At 33.7% G+C, this 22648-nt stretch overlaps 1 protein-coding gene across 1 annotated transcript in view; it reads left to right on the forward strand.

The window, feature by feature from the left end:
• Window positions 1–22648, forward strand: part of SEMA3A (semaphorin 3A) — a 443880-nt gene that overhangs the window by 102622 nt on the left and 318610 nt on the right. The gene's annotated exons all lie outside the window — the stretch shown is intronic.

Below are 22648 nucleotides of genomic sequence, written 5' to 3' on the forward strand. Positions count from 1 at the left end.
CTTTATCTTCCATGATATCAGAAGTATTGTAAAAAAATAAAAAATCCATATTGAGTAGATTGAACACATTTCCATTTGAGCAAATTTTAATGTCAGGAATATCTGTATTCAAATAGATTCTAGTGAATTCTTTGCGAAAGTGTTAAAATCATAAAGTCAGATTGTTTCTTTTAAATAATTTTATGTTTAGACTTTTAATTTTCTATTTGTATCTTGACTGACTCCTCCTTTCCCGATTCATGTTGTTACCTTTTTACTGACATCTCCACTTGGCTGTCTCATAAGCACATCAGCTACCTCTCAATGCCAGATTATCCTCAATAGACAAGTGTTTCCTTAGAGGATCAGTATTTGGCAGAGGATGAGGTAGGATTCAATAATCACTCTTGAGGATTTAGTTTGAGTAAGACTGAATTAAATTACCTTTAAATATCCTAGCTGCCTAGCTCAGTTATAGGCAATTTAATGCAGTCATAGGCAATTTAATCAATCCACCTTCATTAATTTTCCATATGTTCCACCATAGAAGTCTTTCCAAAAATTACCTTGGATCATGTAATTCCCCTGCTTAAAGACTTTCCAGTGTTTTCCATTGCCTGGAGGACAAAGCTGAAACTCTTAAACATGGTATCCAAAATCCTTCACAAATGTGACTAAAGTTTACAATTCCATCTTCATCTCTCTCAGCGCCTCACTCCTTAGGAGTAGTATAGTCTGGTGGTTAAATCTGTGGGTTCCAGAGCTCATATGTTTTAATTCCTTATCAATACATTCATGCAAAATTTACCAAAATGCTCTAATCCTCAATTGAGGGTACTTATGTAAATGACTTTAGGTAGTAATAATAGTGCCTACATCACATGCTTGTGAAAATTAAATGAGAGCATACCTTTCAAAACACATAACATGTTTCTGGCACTTGGGAACTGCCCACCAAGTACTTGTTATTTTTATTATTTATTCACAATAAGAATTATATAAGTGACTATTTATAACCATTTCTACCAGTCTCACCAGATTGTGTGTTCATTCAAGAGATGTGGAAAATTGACAATTGAGATGTCTATTGATAAATATTAAATTGTGTGTGTGTGTGTGTGTGTGTGTGTGTATCTTTATCCCTGCATTTAAAGATCCTTTAATGTCCCTGGAATGTTTATGTAGTTGAAAAATAGAATTTGAAGACCTATACTCTTCCTGAATTTTTTAAAATGTTCTTAATTTTCCACTTATTTATTCAAAGAGACAATATTCTTGTGCTCATAACATTCATAGTGTAGATGTTAAATAAGTTATCACAAAAATGCATTTACAAACTTTGATAAGAATTCCAAAGAAAAGTTAAAAAAAAGTTTGTATAGCAGGAAAGACCAAATGAATCTGATTTGAGAGTTTAGGAAGGACTTCCTTGAGGTGGTGAATCACGAGATGACATGTAAAGAATGAGTAGAAGTTAACTTGTTTTGGGAGTGGGAAAGCAGAAAATGCATTGTTGGCAAAGATTCTGTGGTGTAAGGGATCATAAACTTCCATAATGGCAATAGAAGCTTTTTGTTAAAAGAGTGGTCTCTAGAATTATACTGCTACTTACAAATACGCTCCTCAAGGGGGAGAGGAGCTGGAGTGTGTAGGCAGAGTACTCAGAATTCTAATTTTAAAAATCACGTTAGTGGCAAGTCCTGTGGAGACTACACTGAAGAACACCCAGAGTTATTGGGAGAACAAGGAGGTTATTTTAGTCATCCAAGTTTGAGATAATGGGGGCTTAGATGGATGCTGTCATGGAGATGGAAAGAAATATAGAGAATAAAGACATATTCAGAAGGCATTATCTGCAGGACCTGTTGATGGAATGAATGTGGGGGGAAAAGAGTAAAGAATGACTCCGAGATTCATGAACTGGTGCAAGAATTATAAGCAGGTTGGCAACATGATTGTGACTTAGACTTTTAATTTAGAAGAAATTATCTTGGATGATTTAGAATCTAAATGGTGTTTTCTAAAAAAATAGATCCAATCTTGCCTTGAAATAGTCTCTGAAGATTGATATAACAAACAACAAACATACAGACCGCTATTTGAAAGCAATATTCAAATCTTTATATTGCACACTTAGAAATTGCTTAATCAGTGGGTGCTAGATAAATATATCGCAGTTAGATACACACTCATGTTAACCGCAGGGAGGGCGGAGAGCAGGTGCTCGTCATGGTTGATATTGTGGTAATTCATGTCTACATGAAGTGAAATGAAGACTTTACTCATCAGATTTTTCCAAAAATTAGGTTCAAATTTTTTTAAGTGATCCTTTTATTCTTTTGAATTTGCCTCACTTCTCTATTTTAATTTCTACATGGAGATGTAACCCTCACAAAGGTTAAGCTAAGAAACTTTGACTATCAGAATTCTAATTTCCCTTTTACTTTTCAATTTTTTCATGAAAAATGTTTATAAAAACAATTTTACTATTTTGTTTTTATACATCATTCAACAGTCAGTAAAAAAAAGAAGTTAAAAATTTTCCCTCAAAAAAGAATAAAATTCTGATACATTTTCACCAGAAATTTGTGGCATTTATAACTTTAGTAATATTATAGTTGACCCGACACAAATATTTCTAATATAGGTATATATTTTTAAATACATCTAGATAAATTCACCTTGAATTTAGTTTAGTCCCATGGCTAAACTGAATGTCCTAGCTAGGATGTAAAATTGCTAGACTTAAAAAATATTCTTCAATCACAAATGTTATTCTCAATCAAGGAATAGATTTTTTAATATATGTAATATATTTAAAAATAATGTTTTAAATTTACCTAGGAAAATGTCACTTTCTCAAATTGCTTCTTACGGACATTGAGAATTCATATCTTTAAATTACATTCATGTAAATATTCAATTAAATAGAAATTTAAGTGATTCACTCTATTAATCTCATGTCTAGGAATTATAGAAAGATATTAAGTGAATATTTATTTTATATAAAATTTCAATAATCTGAAAATATCATTATATCACATCATGGTCAGTTTTGAAAATATGTTTCCTAGACAAAGTTAAAATCCATTGAATTTTAAAAATTCTCCCTCTTTTTTTCCCTCTCTATAATGATTTTGAATATGTATCTTCAGAGATGATTTGAGTACTAAAATTATTTTTTACCAAAAATTAGTGCATGTGGGTAAAACAGGTTGTCTATGAACATTGAAACTTTTTTCAGTAATAACTACCATTAATATGTTCTTTAAAGATTCTGTTGGTGTAAATTATCATGTTAAGGATTCAGAAATTGCTGTTGAAATTGAGAAAATGGAGCACTGTTCAAACCAACTTCATAACATTTTTCTCTTTGCTGTACTTATGAAAGAAAAACCAAAATTTAAACAGTATCTCAGACTACTTTGCCCTCATTGTCATATGAGTTGCCAAATACCCCAATCAAAATAAAAACCATCCTTATATTCTTTGACTCCATACCTCATGTGCTCAGAACCACAATTATGGGGAAAAGTTTTACAAACATTCTTTAAGTCACCATACCCTTTCCACAGTTCTTGCCAAACTTCTACACAGTAGGAACTATGAAAATGAATGCCAAACCCTCACGTTCCTCATATAGCTTCTAACAGCTGCAAACCCTTAAGCTTCAAGTGCAGCTGCCTTGAGTAGAACTATTGAAAGGACCCACAAAGTCAGATACACAGATTACATATGTTCAATAACTTTAAAGGAGTAATAAGAATATGTGGTTATATTAAGGCCATTAGACAAGAGGGAAATTGCACAAGCAGTCTCTAATTGACTTTGCAGGGAGAGTCTGATCTCCCTCGTTGTGCCTCCATTAGTCCCCAAATCATCTACTTTGGTTAGGATTATATATTTTTTTCAACACACAAACCCATGCCAAAAAGAGTGCAATTACATTGGTTCAGTTAGTGCCTGATCTCTGATTTGCAATTTTCCAAGGGAGCGCCATTTGAACAGTTAATTCTTGAAAAGTCTGAAGAAATGCCCTGGCACCAAATAATTACCAGGGACCCAATATATGTGAGATATATATGAACGTGGAGAATGGAACCTACCACAGACATCTGAGCTATACCATATAAAAACACAGAGCAAATTCAAATAAAGCCCCACATATGATGGAAATAAATTAAAACATTTTCTTTCAATTTTTAAAAACTAGATTTGCCCTGAAATCCTCTTGTTCCCAGAAAAGATCGAAATAAGTTCAGTTAATACCTAATTTTTTCCCTTTCTTTTTAAGAATGTTAGAAAACTGAACATTTGTGAAGTGTTCTTCTATTCTTTCAGCCTCTGTCTTTACTGAGTTTAATGAACACTATTAGGCAGGTCTATGTGAAGATAGAATCTGGCATTTAAAGAATTTTTTCTTGTGGACATGGGCAAGCTGAATCTCCATCTCTGCCATTTTAGTGCCCTTACATTAATTTATGTCCAAACCCCCATTCAAATATTCATCCTCAGAGGCAAAGGGATAATCCTGGAGTTAGAAATAAGTGAAGTCTAAGAATAACTTACATGTGAGCTGAGGCTAAAGTGCATTTAAACTCTTGGGCATCACCTTTTCAATGTATAAAAAAGTTTCAATTATAAAATTTATAAATAAAATACAAAAGACATCAACATTGTAGTGATCAACTCTTATTGTCTACTCTAATTCAAGACAGGCACTATGTTAAAATTTGGGAGGGGGACATAAATCTAAACAATTATTTAATTTACATTTTAATATCCTCCTCCACCTAAACTTTACTTACAGTTTAAATAAATAGATCTGTGCTACTATACTTTAATGGATGTCTTTTACTCTGTTGTATTTTACAAGCATTTAATAATTAATTGATAATTCACTGTTTTATATATATAGGTCTATATATAAATGCATATTTATACATATATTTTAGATATGTATGTGTATGCATAAAATATTGTGAACATCTCTGTAAATGAAGCTTTGGTTTAACCTTGGTTAGCATAAAGTTCTTGTTAGACTTTTGGTAAGATTCTGTATGCCTGATACAATGAGATTCATCTTCAACTTCTGCTTGAAACGTCCTCTTCCCAGAGAACTCACTGCTTCCTGAAATTCATTGTTGGGAAACCTGCTAGGCAGTACCAGTTATTTTTCCTTCTTTGTGACTGCTTTGGGTGCTACATGTGGATCAGGAGGAATATGCGCCAACCCTCTTTTCCCACAGTAACTGTACTGAGAAGTATGACATCAAACCCCAGCTGCACAAGGCATTTAAGGATCTAGGGAGATTCTTTATCAAGGGGTTTCCAGTGATCAAGAATGCAAGCTTGCTTCATTCAGATCCCTGCACAATGATCCCTCCCTCTAAAGCCCTTTTATATTAAATTGAATTTGAATCCATTCCTCGCTGAACTTTAATCTTAAGCTGATTATGACTCAATGCTCCTCAGCCTCAGTGGTCTTCTGTGGCTTAGGATGTGGCTTTGAAACACTGCCAGCTGAATGCAGCAAAGTATGGTACACAATGGAGTACTGGCCAAGTGGCATTTTGGGAAACAAGATGAGAGCTACCTGTCTTCTTTGAGTATGATTTCTTTGTTTATTTTAAGGGATGAAATATATATAGATGCAGGCAAAGGTCTGTGTATTTTTGTTTTGTTTTTGTGCAAGCATGTATCAACAAAAATGTGTTAAACAATAAAACATAGTTTCAGTGTTTTTCTTGACAGCTATTTTGAAATGAAATCACAAGTGACATAAAAATAATTCATTGACTTGGACAACAACCAAATAACTAAAATGTATTCATGCTAGCTATGTGCCAGTCACCTTTAATATTTTAACCCATGTATCAGTCTAAGAAGTGGCACACTCTTACACCTTTTCGAAAGTGAGTTAACTGAGGCTTAGGAAGTGTTTAAGTCACTTGTCCCAAGTCACCTGGTGAACCAGAATTTCAAACCCAGGCAGTATGCATAGCACGTCTTGTTCCTAAGAACAGCACTGGTCCACTTCCAAAGCAAAGATAACTCTAAAGTCTAGAGAAGGTGTTGGCATAATAAAGATGACAACCATGCTATTCTTCCTTTAGTCTTCCTAAAGGAAGCTGAGATGGTAGATAATTTTTTATACTTCTACATGGGCAGATTATTTTCAACGACTGTAAGACACACTACTTAGTAAGTGTGTGTGTGTGTGTGTGTGTGTGTGTGTGTGTGTGTGTGTATACATGATGGTAACATTCCTCATCCTTTGTAGGCCTACTTGGGGACGTTTCTCCCTAATGCATTCTCCTCCTGGAACCTGGTGAGCGTGCCTGTGTAGACAGCAAGGCGTCTGGGCATCTGGTTCCTCCTCCTCAGGCAGGTTTCCCCCGCGGGCTCGCAGAACACTGTCCTACTGTATGTAGATAAAATGGAGGTTGTGAAATGCAGTTTATGTTTTCATTCTTGCTTTGACTGAACATCTGCTCACCCAAGACCAGCTTTTTTTAGGTCCATCTACTCATTACTATGGTTACCATGGTATATACTCTATTTTAGGCCTGTATCTATTGGCGTGTGGCCATTCTGTTTGGGAGGAAAAAAGAAAAAGTTTTCCAGAGCCAAACTGGCCTTCTATTCAGTAAATATGGTAATTTTGCCTATGCTAAGTTTCCTCCCCTCCCCTTTCCTTTTATGTTTGGTGTTCTTCTGTTTGGAAAAGGATCTTTCCATCCAACTTTTTTTGTGTGGATTTAGCTACACATTTTCTACTTAATTACTCCCACTGTTTTGAAAAGTTTCCCCTTAATTGCACTCATATAGGATTTGTTTCTATAGTCATTGTGATATTTAAATGTGACAGTTGCCTACTTATATTCTTCTAAATATGGTATCTAGGAAGTGAAAGCTCTGATATTTCTTGAAGAAGATCATGCTGTTCGTTTGCTAGTAGATTTTAGCCACACATAGACCCATGCTATTCAACAGGACAGATAGCCAGTAGCCTTGTTTGGCAACCGAGTTCTTGAATTGTGCTAGTCTGAGTTGAGTTGTGCAGATTTTGAAGACCTAATAGGAAAAAAAGAATGTAAAATATCTCAATCATTTCATATTGATTACATATTGAATGCATGAAATAATATTTTTGTTGTAATAGGTAGTAGAATATATCATTAAATTAATTTTTTTGTTTTTTTAACTTTTTAAATGTGACTGCTAAGAAATTTAAAATTAAATTTGTAGCTCATGTTGTATTTCATATATATTTTGCTGCTTAAACTACTTCCGAGAGCTGAGATAGTGTCCATAAACAAACAAATAACAATGAGTATTCATTATTTTGGGTAATGTTTGAATTCTTATTGCAAGCTATAATAATTTCTTTGCTTAAATGTATGTCTCCATAGTTCACAAATGTCTGTTATTTAAAGGTAAAATGTTTGAGTTTCCTAAGAAAATATGAATCACATAATCTTTACTTTCCAGCAAGGTCTAAACAGTGTGTGTGTATGAATGATAGATAGATAGATAGGTAGATAGAGATAGATAGGTAGATAGAGATAGATAGATAGATAGATAGATAGATAGATAGATAGAATTATGTATAGATACACAATTTCTCAACTGAGCTAATGAATTATTATATTTTACAACTATATTTGCCAATGTAAAAATATTTTTTAGCAAAGAGTAAACCTCCATAATCAAAATATACTTGCAAAAAATCTGAGGAATAAAGACATAAAGCTCACGTATTTTATTATGAAACGGGAATGGTCCAACATCATACCAAAAATAATTGAAAATATATAAAAATGTAATTATATACATTTTATAAACCTATTAGCTTAGATTCTGAATTCAAATAACACTAATAATAGGTTTATAATGGGGAGAAAAGAAAGAATTGCTAGGAGATCCTAGGAATTCAGGGAATGTTTCCTCCCCATCTCATAGTATAGACCCATATTCTTTCAAATTGAAGTTTATTCCAGTGAATTTGAGTCAGTAAGGACATTTTAAAGGACTTGTAATCTGAAGGGGTGGGTATAGCTCAGTGGTAGAACACATGCTTAGCATGCACGAGGTCCTGGATTCAGTCCCCAGTATCTCCATATAAATTTTTGTTTTAAATATTAGAAATTGGTAATACATCTTAGAAAGATTTTCACCGCCCCCAAAAAAGGGGCAAAATACAATAAGTTTCATGCTACTATAAACCACATTTAATTGTTTGTCTTATTTAATTTTGTTTTTTATTTTTATTACAAATTATAAATAAACTTTAGCTTTCTGGAAATTTTTTTCACCCATAAAACATCTCAGATAAAAACTAGGTTAAATTTTCTGTAGGATTAATTGTAAAATACTTCTGACATTACTCTGAAACCTATTTCACATATATTAATAAATTTATAAAAATAAAAATTTGTGAATAGCAAACAAATATTCATTTCCAAAATAAAAGACTAATCCAGGCATTTGGGATCATATAGACAGAACTTAAAGTAGCAGTGGTTTAGGTTTAGTCTTTGATTACTTGCTGCCTTTTAGTTAATTAACTTTTAAGGAAAAATTATTGTTTTTAGCATTTAGTCAATTGTAAGGAAAGACAAGCATGACTATTTACACTTTTTTCAGTACACATGATAGACTTTAGGTATATACTAAAATTTATTAAATACAGGAGCAGTTTAAATTTCTTGCAATGGAACACAAAGTAATATGGGAAATTTGAAAGTTATTTCACCTTAAGTTTTAAAAATAGCTTCCTTGATGCCCCAAGGCTTAGAATTCATTTAAATTCTAACAGATACTTAGTCTCTGTATGTATAGCATATGTCTTGGATAAAAGTCGCAAACCAAAAACAAAAGAGAAAAATGTCACTATTCATAGGCGTTATGCCTTTGAAAATTTCCTTTCTCTAAAACATTTCAAATGCGCACGCTTACCAAACTATCTTCTGACTTCTAGCCTTGGAGCTTTATTTTTTTCATCTGAATTTTTCTTTGAAAGGTGGTTTTTTTCAATGGCAAGCAGGAAGAGTTTGAAATTTTGAAATAGTAATGAGCATTTTTTTTTTGCAACTTTCTATTAATTAGAGGCAACTACCCCATTTGCTTGTTTTAGTTTCTTCTGTGAGTTCTGAGGATTCCAATAAAGAGGCAAATGAGGAGTTTAAGAATACAGTTAGTGTTGTGGGAAATCTGAAACATCATCCTTTCAGAGGTACAGCTGGGTTGAGTACCGCCAATGGAGAGTCAGTTTCTTCTGTGGTGCAGCTTTAGGATCTGGTGGAGTGTAAACACCGAAGTAGGGGCAAACAAGGGAGGCTGTAAATGTGCTTATGATGAAAGCCTTGATAGTAGCTTCAACTGAAAAGTTTGGAAGATTGTGATTTTACCACGAATTTCTAAACTGACACATGCAGTATGTAGGCACGATTGTTGTTTCTCATTTTGCATAAGAAATGCTCCATCAAAGCTGGATTTTCGCCTCAAAAATAGTGTTAAGTTCAAGGCAGCAGTCTTCAAATCATAACTTTAAAAAAATGAGATTGTGTTACTTCTTTCTAATACAATAATTCATAACCCTATGATGTTAAATCATTGTATTGCTAACACGTCTGTAGTGAGTAGAGACATTTGAAAATAATTTATTTGGGTATAGCAAACTTACTAAAGTTACTCAATCTTTAAATATACTCAAGAACCATGAATATTTATTCTGAAGTAAGAGCTAACATATGGTGATCACTTTAAATATTTTTTCTTCTACAGTTTTTTTTTTTCTATGAAGCACAGCTCTATCTAGCTACCTGTCTATCTACCTACCTACCTATCTACATCTCAAAGCATACCGGCACCTATTTTATTAGTAGAACATATGAAAATAGACAAATACTTCAGTTTATCTGTGCCTTAGATATATTACGTATACAACCATGTGTTAAGTTTATATTCTTCTGAATTGCCACTGAAAAACCAAAAAAAGATTCGTTTCTTTAGATTAAGATAATTTAAATTGATCTCTTCTTAATTATAGCCCTTACTTTGAATGCTGACTTCCAGTTTGGCCCAGGATCTAACATACTGGATTTAGGAATTAACAGACCTTTACTTATTTGGATATTTACACTTCTACAGACTACTGTCCAGGACAGCCTAGACTAGAATTCACTACATCTGTTTATTGGCAGTGCATCTAATATGGATGGGTACGATGAAAAAATAAACGGAGGCAGATTACATTTCCATGAATAAGAACTTGTAATTATTTGCAATCACATTGATAACATTTTAATGTGCAGCGGATATAACGTTTTTTGGGGGAAATGAGTCATTCAGATTTAGAATGTTGGGTTTATTTGTAATATCCTGATAAAAACATCTGGTATGAGACACTTGTAAAACTCATAATACCACACCAATACTTAGCATACTGCATGATTCAAAAACCTATGTTGCCTTTGGATCCTTTGTCGAACTCTCTCTGAAAGAGTACTGGTAAAGGAGAAATGAGTAATGCTAGAAACAAGTTACTCAGTGAAAAAGGAAGACAGATGAACCCTGCTTATGATAATTCTGTGCATGAGCTGTAAAGACATTAGTAGGCATCAGAGATTTTATTTATTCACTTTTTTGGTTCTGTACTTCCTTCAGGCAAATTATATTCTTCCTAACGTGCCAGACCATTTTGTTAATAACGAGGAAATGCCACATTGCCAGTGGGGTTGAATGGGCTCTTATCCACATTCCTATTTTATTTCAGCAGATTGGACTTCCCTTTCCTTCCATTTTTTCCCTTTTCTGCCACTAAAGGAGCATGCATGCACGCACACAGACTTCATTCTCTCTCATTACTTGCCAGCTGTATGACTGAAATGCCAAGCTCTAAAATGTGTTTTTTCAAACAGCAGCAGCAGCAACATCTGGATCTATGCAACTTTAATCTTGGCTGGTCTCCTTCTTTTCCTTTTTGGCCTCCAGACACCTGTGGACGTCCTGTACATACACAATGACATCAAACCATAGTTGGAAATCTGATTCTCGTGGTATAATGAACAATGATTAGTTAGAAGCGTACAAAACCACAGACTGCTAGTAATAAAGAGTAAGTTCAATGCATTGTAGATAAGGGGCAATGAAAACTTCACTTAAAAATTAAGTGAATTTAAAATAGTTAATGAAAACTAGAGTCACCTGAATCTTTTATTTTTAAACTTTATTATAAAATTGTTGCCCGAGATTAATAGTAGAAATGCACCTTTTATTTAAAGGGGGAGGCTCTTGTCGTAAAATATCAAGCCTTGGTTTTTAAGCTAAATGAACTTGGAAAGGAAGCTAAAAAATTCTTCCAAATACCCCTGGCAAAATTTTTCAATCAACTTAGATGCTTTCTCTTTTTTGATACCTCTAAGTTCCTGATGTCTTTTTGAACTCCAAACTGAGTGACTGCAAAGTGGGATTTGGAGATTATTCAAAAAACCAATTAGCAGTCCCAAACAGAAAACCAAGTCTATCATAGGCAATGACTGCTTAACACTCCACTCTACATAGATCACAGCCTTCAAATACAAAACTTGGGTTACAGAATTTGGTCTACAAAACCTAGCAGTGTATGATGCTGGTCTCTCTTTCAGTGGCATGGACTCATCAGTTTATATTTTAAATGTCTTGGCTAAATGACTACCTCAGATATGAATATCAAAGAGCTAGTCCATTCCTATACTTATTCATCCTCTTTGAGTTAATAGAAATCCAAACCATTCTAATCTCAGAGTATAAAAGAAGCACTATTATAGTTGTTAGCATGAGCTCATGGTAGAGTTGGATGAAAAACTGTGCTTGTAAAATTCTAAAATAGCCAGTCATTTTAGTGTGCAATAAATATATAGAATTACCCTTGCCATGCTCCATGTACCATGGGGGAAAAAAGTTGTGGAAAATAAGTAGTACAATCAATGGCAGATGACTATTTTGGGTGGTAAAGGGAAAATAAATTAGGTAATATTCTTTCAAAGATAAAATGTATGAAAGGGTACATACTTTGCTCATTTTACCTCCTCACAAACTCTGTCACTGTCCTCAAAATGTTTACTTATGGCACTTTAAAGCAGATAATATTCATTGGAAACATTGAAAAATCAGTAGATCTTATTACCTAATGTATACAGTGTTTTGTTACATACTGCCTTCATTAGTTTTTTTTTAATTCTTTCAAAATTTTGATTTTAGATTCCCCCATTGTTCAGTAGGTACCTTTAAAAAGTCATTTACTCATCCATTTTCTTTATTTTTGAGATAGTTTATTGTCATCCTCATTTTGTGAATTATGCTGTAAAGTATTTCAGAATATGACCTAAATCATTCATATCATGAAAGATTCTTTTCAGGCTCATTTTGAATTCCTAATTAACTGTATTTTAATATCAAACACAAAGGTGAACAATAACATATATCCAGGGCCTAAAATATTTATTTCTGCTTAATATGAGCCACTGATGCCAGAAAATAAATTGAATATAACTGACCTTGTGTTTTTTTAACTTGAGTTACTTCTTATGAGAATCTTTGTTTTCTATTTCATACCTTTATCCTTGGTTATTAGGTAAAAATGCGGGGCATCTGATATTAATCATCATGATTGGTTCCAAATCTCTGTAATTGAATAAATCATATATTGGGGCCCATCAATTCAACTAGCATATACAAACCCTAAATTTGACAGAAAAATAATACCATAACGTTATTGTAGGGTGGGATAGTAATTCATTTAAGGGCCGGAAAGAACCCATGTGAAGGCACAAAGGAAAATGCAAATATGTAAAATAACATCACTTTTGGAATTATACACTGTATTCTCTTATTTTTCACAAAAGCGTATTCAATACCATTGACCTTAGAGATTGTTGTCTAGAGAAATATATGGTAACAGTGTATTTATAAAATACCTGTAAGGGGTTTGGTAGAAAATCGTACCCCCATCTTATTTCAGACTCTCATTGTTGTTCACTTGGACTATTACAACAGTCAGCTGATCTGAAGTCAGTTTCTCGTCTAGGTTTCTGGGAGAATGTTCTTCCTAAAATTCTGCTGTTTATGTTTCTTCTCTGATTAAAATCTTCCTTAAATCTTTTGCCATAAAAGCCTTTCACACTTTATCTTTTGCCTACTTATTTTATTAAAATATCTCTGGAGACACAAAACTAAAACCTGTCTCTTTGCCTGTGTATATACTGTTACCTCTGCTTGGAATGACTGTATTGATTTGTCTAACCCTGCTTCCCTGTATCCCCATGTGCCTGGCACAATCTGATTAAAAAAAAACAAAAAACAAAAACAACCCAGGTTAAAATTACTTCTTCCAGGAATCTGTGAACCTGAGTTGAAATTATTCACCCCATACAACGTCTGTATCTTTAGTTTAGTTATATTTATTTTCCTATACCTTTCCCTAATAAATTTACATTTCTTTCCTCCTATGGGTTTTGAGTTCCTTTAGGGCTGGAACCACATGCCTTTTATAGCTGTGATTCCTGTGTCTAGTAGGGTGCCTACATGCTTAGTAAATATTTGTCGGATGAACAATAACAAAAGAAATGAATGCGTCAAAATGAATAAAAGTCAGTACAATAAAGGATATTTTTGCTCTCTGCAAACTTGCCATAGTTTGTTTAAATAGGTCAGCTACAATTAACTGATTCTATGTGAATGGAGGTCTATCTCATTAGAAAAGAAACCTTCAAAGATTTTATATATAGCAAGTAGTATTTCATTTTTCATAAAGATAGAAACGTTTCATATATAAAAGCTTCTTATTCTGAAAATTACCATCTAATTCCTCTTTCTCTCCCTCTTTCCCCCTTTGCTTTCTCCTTTCTCATTCTTCTAAGAACTAAGCATTTATTATATACCAGAAATGTCTCTAGGACATGGTGTTAAAGAGGTCATTAATGTTTATTTATGGTTACCCAACTCTCTTGTGACAGTGCAAATGAGTTTTTGAAGTGTAAAGATGGGGACACTAAAATACTTTTTCCACATAGGATGCCATAAAAAATAACTGGCTTCTATTATTTCCAATCCTTATTTACTTGACTCATTTCTGGTTCTCTGAGTAATGTTTCTAAAGATTATACTGGCCCTTTTATTTCTTTACAATTTACAAAAACATGTATGGGAATTATATGCAATCCAATAAAAACAGGCTATTTAAAAATAAATGGAACCACACATAAATTAAAGATTTAATTCATAAAACTCAAAATTGTAATCTATCAACCATCATCCCAACAAATTAGAAAATGCTGTAAATTATCTCTGTGTTCTATTTATTTTGTGGTAAATGCATGCAAATACTATGTTGTTGCCATTAATCCAATTCTGAATTTTATCACAGGCTAAAAGACCTTGCAAAAAGGAAAACAGCCTTGAGGGCTATCCATCCATCAAAAAGACCATGTACCATAGCTGCTTTTCTGTATTGAAGTTTGCTCCATTTGCGTGCTTTTAGGCTTGAAATCCATGATTAAATGCTACATTCTTACATTAGCTAGCAGGGTGAAAATTATGAAACTGGGGCTAGTTCAAAACAATGCTGCCTTGAAAAAATAAACTCATATCTATGAAATGACAATTACAGTACACAAATAGTGATTTTATAGATTTTTACAAGGTCTCATATAGAATTATCCTAATAGATCTTACAGAACTCAAGAATATTTTTACAGACTCTCATACTGTCTCTGTTAGGAATTATGCATGCTGTTTGACACTGCCTTGACTAAATGTGAACGATCCTGGTATTATTCTTGGCATACGTCAAGAGCTCAGTACTTCCTGACTTCCTTTGCCTGCCTGCTTTTCTTTCCCCCTCTCTCCCTTTCTCTCTCCTTCTCTCCCTCTGACCATCACAACTATTACATTTGAATGAAGTCTTCCCTGATTGTCCCAGTTCAAACTGACCACTTGCTTCCTAACTGCCATTAAACATACCTGATGACCTAGAATTAAGTTATGTTATCAATTTTATCTTGAAAGATCTTTTGGAGTTCTCTTATATGTAAGTGTTCACCTCCGTGGAGATAATGTAAGTCTATTGAAGGCAGAGGTCAACTCATAGACAGATTTTTCACATTTCAGACTAGCTACCTTTCTTAAGTGGGTCAATCACAGCCTCCAAAATTATTTTAAACACAAAGATAAAATGTTTATGTCATGTAAGTGTTTACAAAATGGAATAAAAAAGAATTAGACACATAGACATAAAGCATTTAATAGACACATACCATTAGTAAATCTCATTTTTTCACAAAAATTTTAAACTAAAAAAGAATTACTCTGTATTTTCCCTTTAACTGTATAGACCCAAGGATTTTACTTATATATCCCAACCTGAAATAAATCAAAAGCAAATAATTCAAGAAAATCTTTTTTATTTAATGATTTAAAAAACCTTAAATTTAGTTTATAATATTTTTTTTTGAATTGTAGAATGGGCTGATTTAGAATTTAGTCAGAAGCCCTTATTTAACCATTACCATTATGAATGCCTTTGCTTAAGCAACCAACATCTTTCCTCTGAACTACTGGAAAGATGTCTAAAATGATCGCCATGCTTGCACAGGCAGCTCCAACTGCCTCTACTCTGCTAAGTTGCCAGAGTGGTCCTTTTAAAATATGCCAGATCATATCACTCCTTTGCTCAGGATTACTGACAAGGCTCCCCGTGGCCTGCTGAGTCCTTCAGAGTTCACAGGGCTCTCCATGTTCCAGCCCTCTCATACCTCTCTGATTTCCCTCCCACCATGTCCCTCTCTCAGGCCACTGCAGCCACGCAGGTGTCCTTGCTGTTTCTGAAATACTTCCACCTGTACACTTGGAGACTCTGCTGCCACAGGCTCTTCTCATAGATACCCTGTGGCTGGCTTTCTCTCTTAATTCAGGTCTCTATGGAAATGTGACCTCATTAGAGAGATTCTCTCTGAACTTCCAGTCTAAAATAGCAGTCTTTACCACCTTTCTCTCTTTTGCCCCACTTTGGTAGTTTGTGGTTTTTAAAATATGATTTAATTAATTAATTAATTGTCTGTCTCCTCTCCCTAGAATGTAAGTTTCTTAAAAGTAAGGACTTTCCCTGTCTATTTCCCTGACTCCAAAGTCTAGAGCTGTGCCTGCCCCATAGTTGACACAAACTAAATATTTGTTTAAGAATATATATACATTATATGTACACACATGTATATACTCCTTTGTATAGATATGTAGGCCTACTGTAAAAATATAAATTATTGCATATAAAACATTTATTCTTTTTTTTTTTTTGCTGCAAAAACCAAAAACATTTATTCTCTATGCTGCTTCTTTTCATACTCTTTGTTATGCAGTGAATGTCTTTTTTCTTTCCACTCAAATATAAGCTGTTTGTAGGAAGGGGTTGGTTACATCTACTTGATGTTAGTGTTACCTACAACACTCAGTACATGATTTACACCTTTTATCAGACAATATGTACCTATTTAATGATGAAAACACATTATTTTTTGAATTATTTTTGTGATTGATAAATACAGCATAATCAGGGATATTATGAATTGTTTTACCATTTTCACTGATATTGCAGTCTATTTAGCCAGACACACTTTCATATGAAGTTGTACCCCCTTATCCGTGGTTTCTCTTTCTGTGTTTTCAGTACTCATGGTCAACTACTGTTCAAAAATATTAAATGAGAATTTTCAAAAATATACAATTCATTAGTTTTAAATTGCCTGCTGTTCTGAGTAGCGTGATAAAATCTCACGCTGCCCTGCTCCGTCCCTGTGTTCATCATATCCTGTCCCTTAGTCACGTAGTAGTCATTTTGGTCATCACAGGTGAGATACCGCAGTGCTTATGGTTAAGGACCCTTACTTTACTTCAAAATGGCCCCAGAGCGCAAGAGTCGTGATGCTGGCAGTTCAGATGTGCTGAAGAGAAGCAGTGAAGTGCTTCCTTTAAGTGAAAAAGGTGAAAGTTCTTTACTTAGTAAGGAAAGAAGTAAAATCATATGCTTAGATTGCTAAGATCTACAGTAAGAACGAATTGTCTATTTGTGAAATTGTTAAGAAGGAAAAAGAAATTTGTGCTAATTTTGCTGGTGCACCTCAGACTGCAAAAGTAATGGCCACGGTGCATGATAAGTGCTTAGTTGAGATGGAAAAAGAATTAAATTTGTGCAATAAAATATTTTGAGAGAGAGAGAGGGAAAAAAGAAAAGATTCAAATAGTTTTTATTTCAGTATATTGTTATAATTATTGTATTTTTTATTAGTTATAGTTGTTAATCTCTTACTGTGCCTAATTTATAAGTTAAACCTTATCATATATATGTATTAAAAAAATATTGTGCATAGGTTTCACCACTATCCACTGTATCAGGCATCCACTGGGGATCTCAGACCATATCCCCTCAAAACAGGTGGGAACTACTGTACTTCACTTTTCATAAGCATAGAGGAGGATTTTAAGACCACACACTTTATAATAAATTTGTCTCTTTGAAAAAATGGATTCAGAAATTATTTTGAAATTTTTTGTTAAAGATTTTAAAATTACATATTTTGTTATCTAGAATTCTAATTTGGTAAAATGGCCAAAGGATAAATAATCATCATTTTGCTATTTATCAGCCAAAAACAGCATTTGCTTTGTTTCAACCATATGTTCTTTTCTTTTCGCTCTAAAACAATCTTGTTTTGTTCATTCATTGGAGCTGGCAGATAGCTATAAGGGTTTGAATTCCAAAGTCAATTCAGCATTAACTTTATATCCATGACCAATGTCAAATCTGAACTCTAGCTAATAGAAATATTGAGTAATCTCATGTTAATCTTCTCTGTGTTCTAGCTCTGACTAGCACTAATGAACTAAGTTTGATTGGAAACCCCAGTAGATTACTATCGTCCTATAGAGTTTACTTTTGTAAGAAACCACCCCTATGGCTTCATCCCACCCATATAAGTCAGGCTGCTGTGGCTCAACCATATTTGAAAAGTCTTCATACACCCTGTAATTAAAGAAATCCTTGACTCATGGTGCCAGGAATGTAAGTGGGTTCAGCCACCATACTGGTGAATACTAGTTTTTCAGATAATTTTTTTTATTTACACATTTTGACATTGTGTTGATGTACCCGTTTTCAAAGTAGTTAGGAAAGTTAATACATAATCTAAAAATTTAAAACAATTTATTTTAAACCACATTTTTAAAGAGCTAAAATGTACTACTCTCTGGAAGAGAATAAACAGATTTATGCATGACTTTAAAGTCCCATGTAAAATAAAAATATTTGACATAAATATTTTTATTGTGCAGATGTGCTATAACAAAGAAAAATTCATAGGACATTACTTTTTTGTCTATTGTAATACCAAAGAAATTAAATGTTGAATTAGAGAATAAAATTCTTAGCCTGTGTTGCATAAACTTTGAATGATGGTAATCAACCGTGATGCATGACTAAGGCACACATCTGTCTATATGATTTATGACAGAATATAGTCAGAAAGTAAGCTCTTCATTTTTTAAAGAACTGTAGTTCATTGTAAGAAAGGATTATGTTTAGCATGGAAACATGGAAGTATTTTTCATTTATACTATTTCTGCAGGGTTCTTTCCATATTTTCTCCCAAATATACTCCTTTTTACCCATTACATGCTGCAAGTACCCCCTTGTGAACTTCTGCTCAGGAAATGACGTGATTTCTTCTCATCAGAGAAATGTTTTCTTTTTAAGACGCAGATAGCACTTATGTTTTGCTTTAGCTGAAGGTGGTCTGTCTGTCATACTTGGCATGTTTGATTATGTAGTGATTAGTGCCAAAAGAACATGTAGATTAAGAGCCTTGCTAAAATGAGTATTAGCAAACTTTACCAACCACACCACAGTGTATTCTATCTTCAGAAGAGGGAATCAAGATTTCTTGAGAATTCATGCCTTTGACTGACGTAAATACTACAGGATCGAGAAAAATGCACAATTCACAATTCATTTAATGTCAATCTGTTAGCAGCTAATCTTCAGAAATCATCTAGTCTTAGCCTTGCTGTTAATACTTACCAGGTATTTCTTATGCATTAAATTATATTCAGTATTTGAAGACATTTGTTTAGAGATTCATTTAATCTTTATTACAACCTGACAAAGAGCATACTATTATTTCCTTCATACTACAGATTAGAAAACTGAGGCTAGAGTTGTCATTGTTTGCCTAGGGATGCGCAGCGAGTAGCATGGTGGGCTTGTTTCTGCTCTAGGCAGTGCGAACCTCTGGTTCATGCTCATAATTGCTCTGCCACTCGCCCTGAGGGTTAGGATGGAACCCCTTTTATCAAGTGTCATCTCTGTCAGGAAGCCTCTGGTGAGTTTAAATGTGACTGACATGATTTTCCGTTTTTAAAAATCCTCAAGCAGTTTTTTTGGTATCTTTCTTAAAGTATGTATATTTCCTTTGAACATAATTAAAATACAAATGATAGTGATTAATAACAGTCTTTTATTCCAGGTTTATTTTTCATGGGCATTTGTTTTACAAGTATGAACTCATTTATCAACACAATAACACTATGAGGTAGATAGGACGTGTGATTAAACTAAGGTCATACAACTAGTTAGTTACAGAGCAATGATTCGAACAGTCTAGTGCTAGATCGTGTGTCTTAAAAGTGGTTGTCTTATCATTATTGCTGGTTTGTATTGTGGAGAAAGATGGTGCTTTACTTAGGTTCTGGAGCACTTTTATAAAGTAGTATCTTGACATTTTAATTTTAGAGGTAATTATATCCCATCTGGTTTCAGAAATCTTGTAAATGTAACTTAGGGAAAAATGTAGGAAAAACATACAAAAGAGCACTTTTATTAATGAATAAGTAAATATTTGTTGAGTTAAATATGTAATAATAGGATTAAGTAAACATAATATAAAAATAAAGATTATGAGATGAAATCAGTATTATCAATTAGAATTAGAACTGGCTTTATAAACTGTTCTCCTCCATAGATTACATCCAAACCACTGGTTTTATCAAGGTAAACTGGAATTTAGGACACAATTGTTATTGCAAATAAGATTTCTAAATTCCTAAAGTCAACAATAAAGAATAAAATCCAGCTAAGTACATATTTGGCTAATGGTAGGTAGTTCACCAGTATAAATGGCCACTATGTATTTAGCATGCCTGTGGTGCAGATACTTTTTTATGTCTTATCATTTTATCTTCAGAAGAATCCTGAATGGCAATCATATCCATACTCATTTTGCAGAAGGCAAAAATGGAGACAAAGAGATAGAGGTAACCTGCACTGGGGTAACACAGCAAGGAAATTGGAAACGTCCACCTGATTTCAAATCTCCTACTTTGTTACTACAGCACTTCATCCCATATACTAACACTTACAATTAAATAATTATGCATAGTTTTATCTTTTTACTGTGAACGATAACTGCTCTCTGCTCAGGTATTAATTTATAAAAGTTGAGTGACAATGAGGAAAATTCAGTGCCACTGAAAGGAAAGTTTAATGTTGGGCAATAGGGATAGTTTCTAGTTGTCTGGTACCTGGCTGGCCTTGGGTTCAGTTAGTTCAGGGGGAATATTTGGCTTGATGTGTGAGGGTTAAATAAGAAGGCAAGTGGAGTATGGCCTTGGATCTGCAGGTCTGCATAAGAAAGGTGTCTTTACAGGCAAGCTGTCCACCACCTCCAGGAATTAGCTAGCCCTGGGAGGGTCAGTCTTTCCCTACGTGTGTAAGGCTCCTAACAGATGTCAAAACATCCTAAGACATGGAAAAATTTTTTTTAAACACTGTAATAATTCATATACAAAAGATCATACCTAATTTACTTCTAATTTCTAATAGACTTCACTTTTATGAGGAAAATAACTGAATAAAGATCCCTAAACTGATTATTTCTGCAAAGGGAACTGTATTTCCTTTTAACTTTTTATAAATAATTCTAGATATCCAAGTATATGCATTTAATAATATAAGTAGTGATGCTACCCATATGAAATTTTGCAAGCAATTAGAAATAATTTCTTTGATTTGTTTAAAATACTTTTAGCAATTCCGCTTGGGAGAAATTCCTGCTAAAACTTAGCAAATTTTTTAGCGCACCAGAAGGAGCATATCATTTTTACTGTATACAGACAGACTAAGCTCAAGCCCTATAGATAGCAGACAAAAACAGTAACACATCTTAATACACAGTCACCGTGAATCATTTTCTGATGGAAGCAAGAAAATTTAAATGTATGTCCCCTATTAGGACTAAAGTTATAATATCTATTACCAAGCAGTCTTGATATAGGGTTGGGGCATCAGTGATTCCATAACCACGATAATAGTGCTGGCCCAGGAAGGAAGAAAGAGAACAGAGGTGGGAATGATGTCAGACATGGTTACAGAGAAGTGGTTCAGTTGAGGTCCTTGCCGCCAACTGGGCTCTTTATTTGGGTACATCTACTAAGGAGATTTTCTATTTTCATGTCTTTGACAGTCTGTTGGAATCCATGAACTGCTTCATGGAATGATGTTCTTAAATGTAAAAAATAAAAGATATAGTATTACAAGGAAAAATAATTATATTGAAAAATTATAAGTATTGAAATGAACAAATCTGTGATTCAGTGATACCTGCCCTTTTAAATTAAAGCATTAAATAAGAAGATCTAGTGGAAGATCTAATAACACCATAATTTGAAAGAGATGATGAGTATAAATGCCATTCTAAGATTTCTGAAAGAAATATAATGTGACATGAAAATATTTGATTCCTTTTGATAATAAGGCTACAGATATTGCTGATACCACTGTGCTGTGTTATCTACATTCTTACATGAAAGAAATGCTAAATTACAGTTAAAAGTTGGTAAAAAAATTTTTTTCTAACCCAACTTTATTGATCATCTGAATTTTACACCAGATTCTTGATGGTCTAAAACTCCTGGTTAAACAGCTTTGGGATTCTTAACCTCTTTCCATGATGTTAAGGAAATGATTACGTCAGTGAAGTATGTCTTTGACACAGTCTGCTTTCTTTACTTGCTGACCTCTTCCAGCTCACTGTGCCTCAGAAAAACCTATTACATTTGTACTTTTTTTATAAAAATTGCCAAACACTACTTCGTCAGGGCCTAACATCAAGCTGAGCACTCTGTGTTCATCCTCCCCTTCCAGCTACCCTTCTCTCCCTAAATGTCCCTGGTCAACATATTGATGCTAAGAGGCACTGAGCCCAAGAACTGCATCATTGTGATCAGGTCGAATATTCTAATAACAGTTCTGTCACTGAGTACACATGTTCACTGAATTACTTCTTTCTCAGTTTTCTGTGTTTTTTTTTTTAACCTATAAAGTGAATTAAAAATACCTGACTGAAATATTGACAGAATTAAAATAACTAAGTGGTGTCAAGTGCTTTAAACAGGACTTGGATTGTACTAAATGCCCAGTAATAGTAGCTGCTGTTATCCTGACATCTGGGGTTTGGCGGCTGATGCATGATAAATTGTTATACTAATCAGCATCGATGTGGTAGATAAGGAGACTTGAAACCCCTTGAAATTAGGGTTGATATTTTATTCAGCCTTGTTTATTTGCATTATCTGGTGAGTG

This window comes from Camelus bactrianus, chromosome 7, assembly GCF_048773025.1.
Source record: "Camelus bactrianus isolate YW-2024 breed Bactrian camel chromosome 7, ASM4877302v1, whole genome shotgun sequence".
In the NCBI taxonomy this organism is placed as follows: Eukaryota; Metazoa; Chordata; class Mammalia; order Artiodactyla; family Camelidae; genus Camelus; species Camelus bactrianus.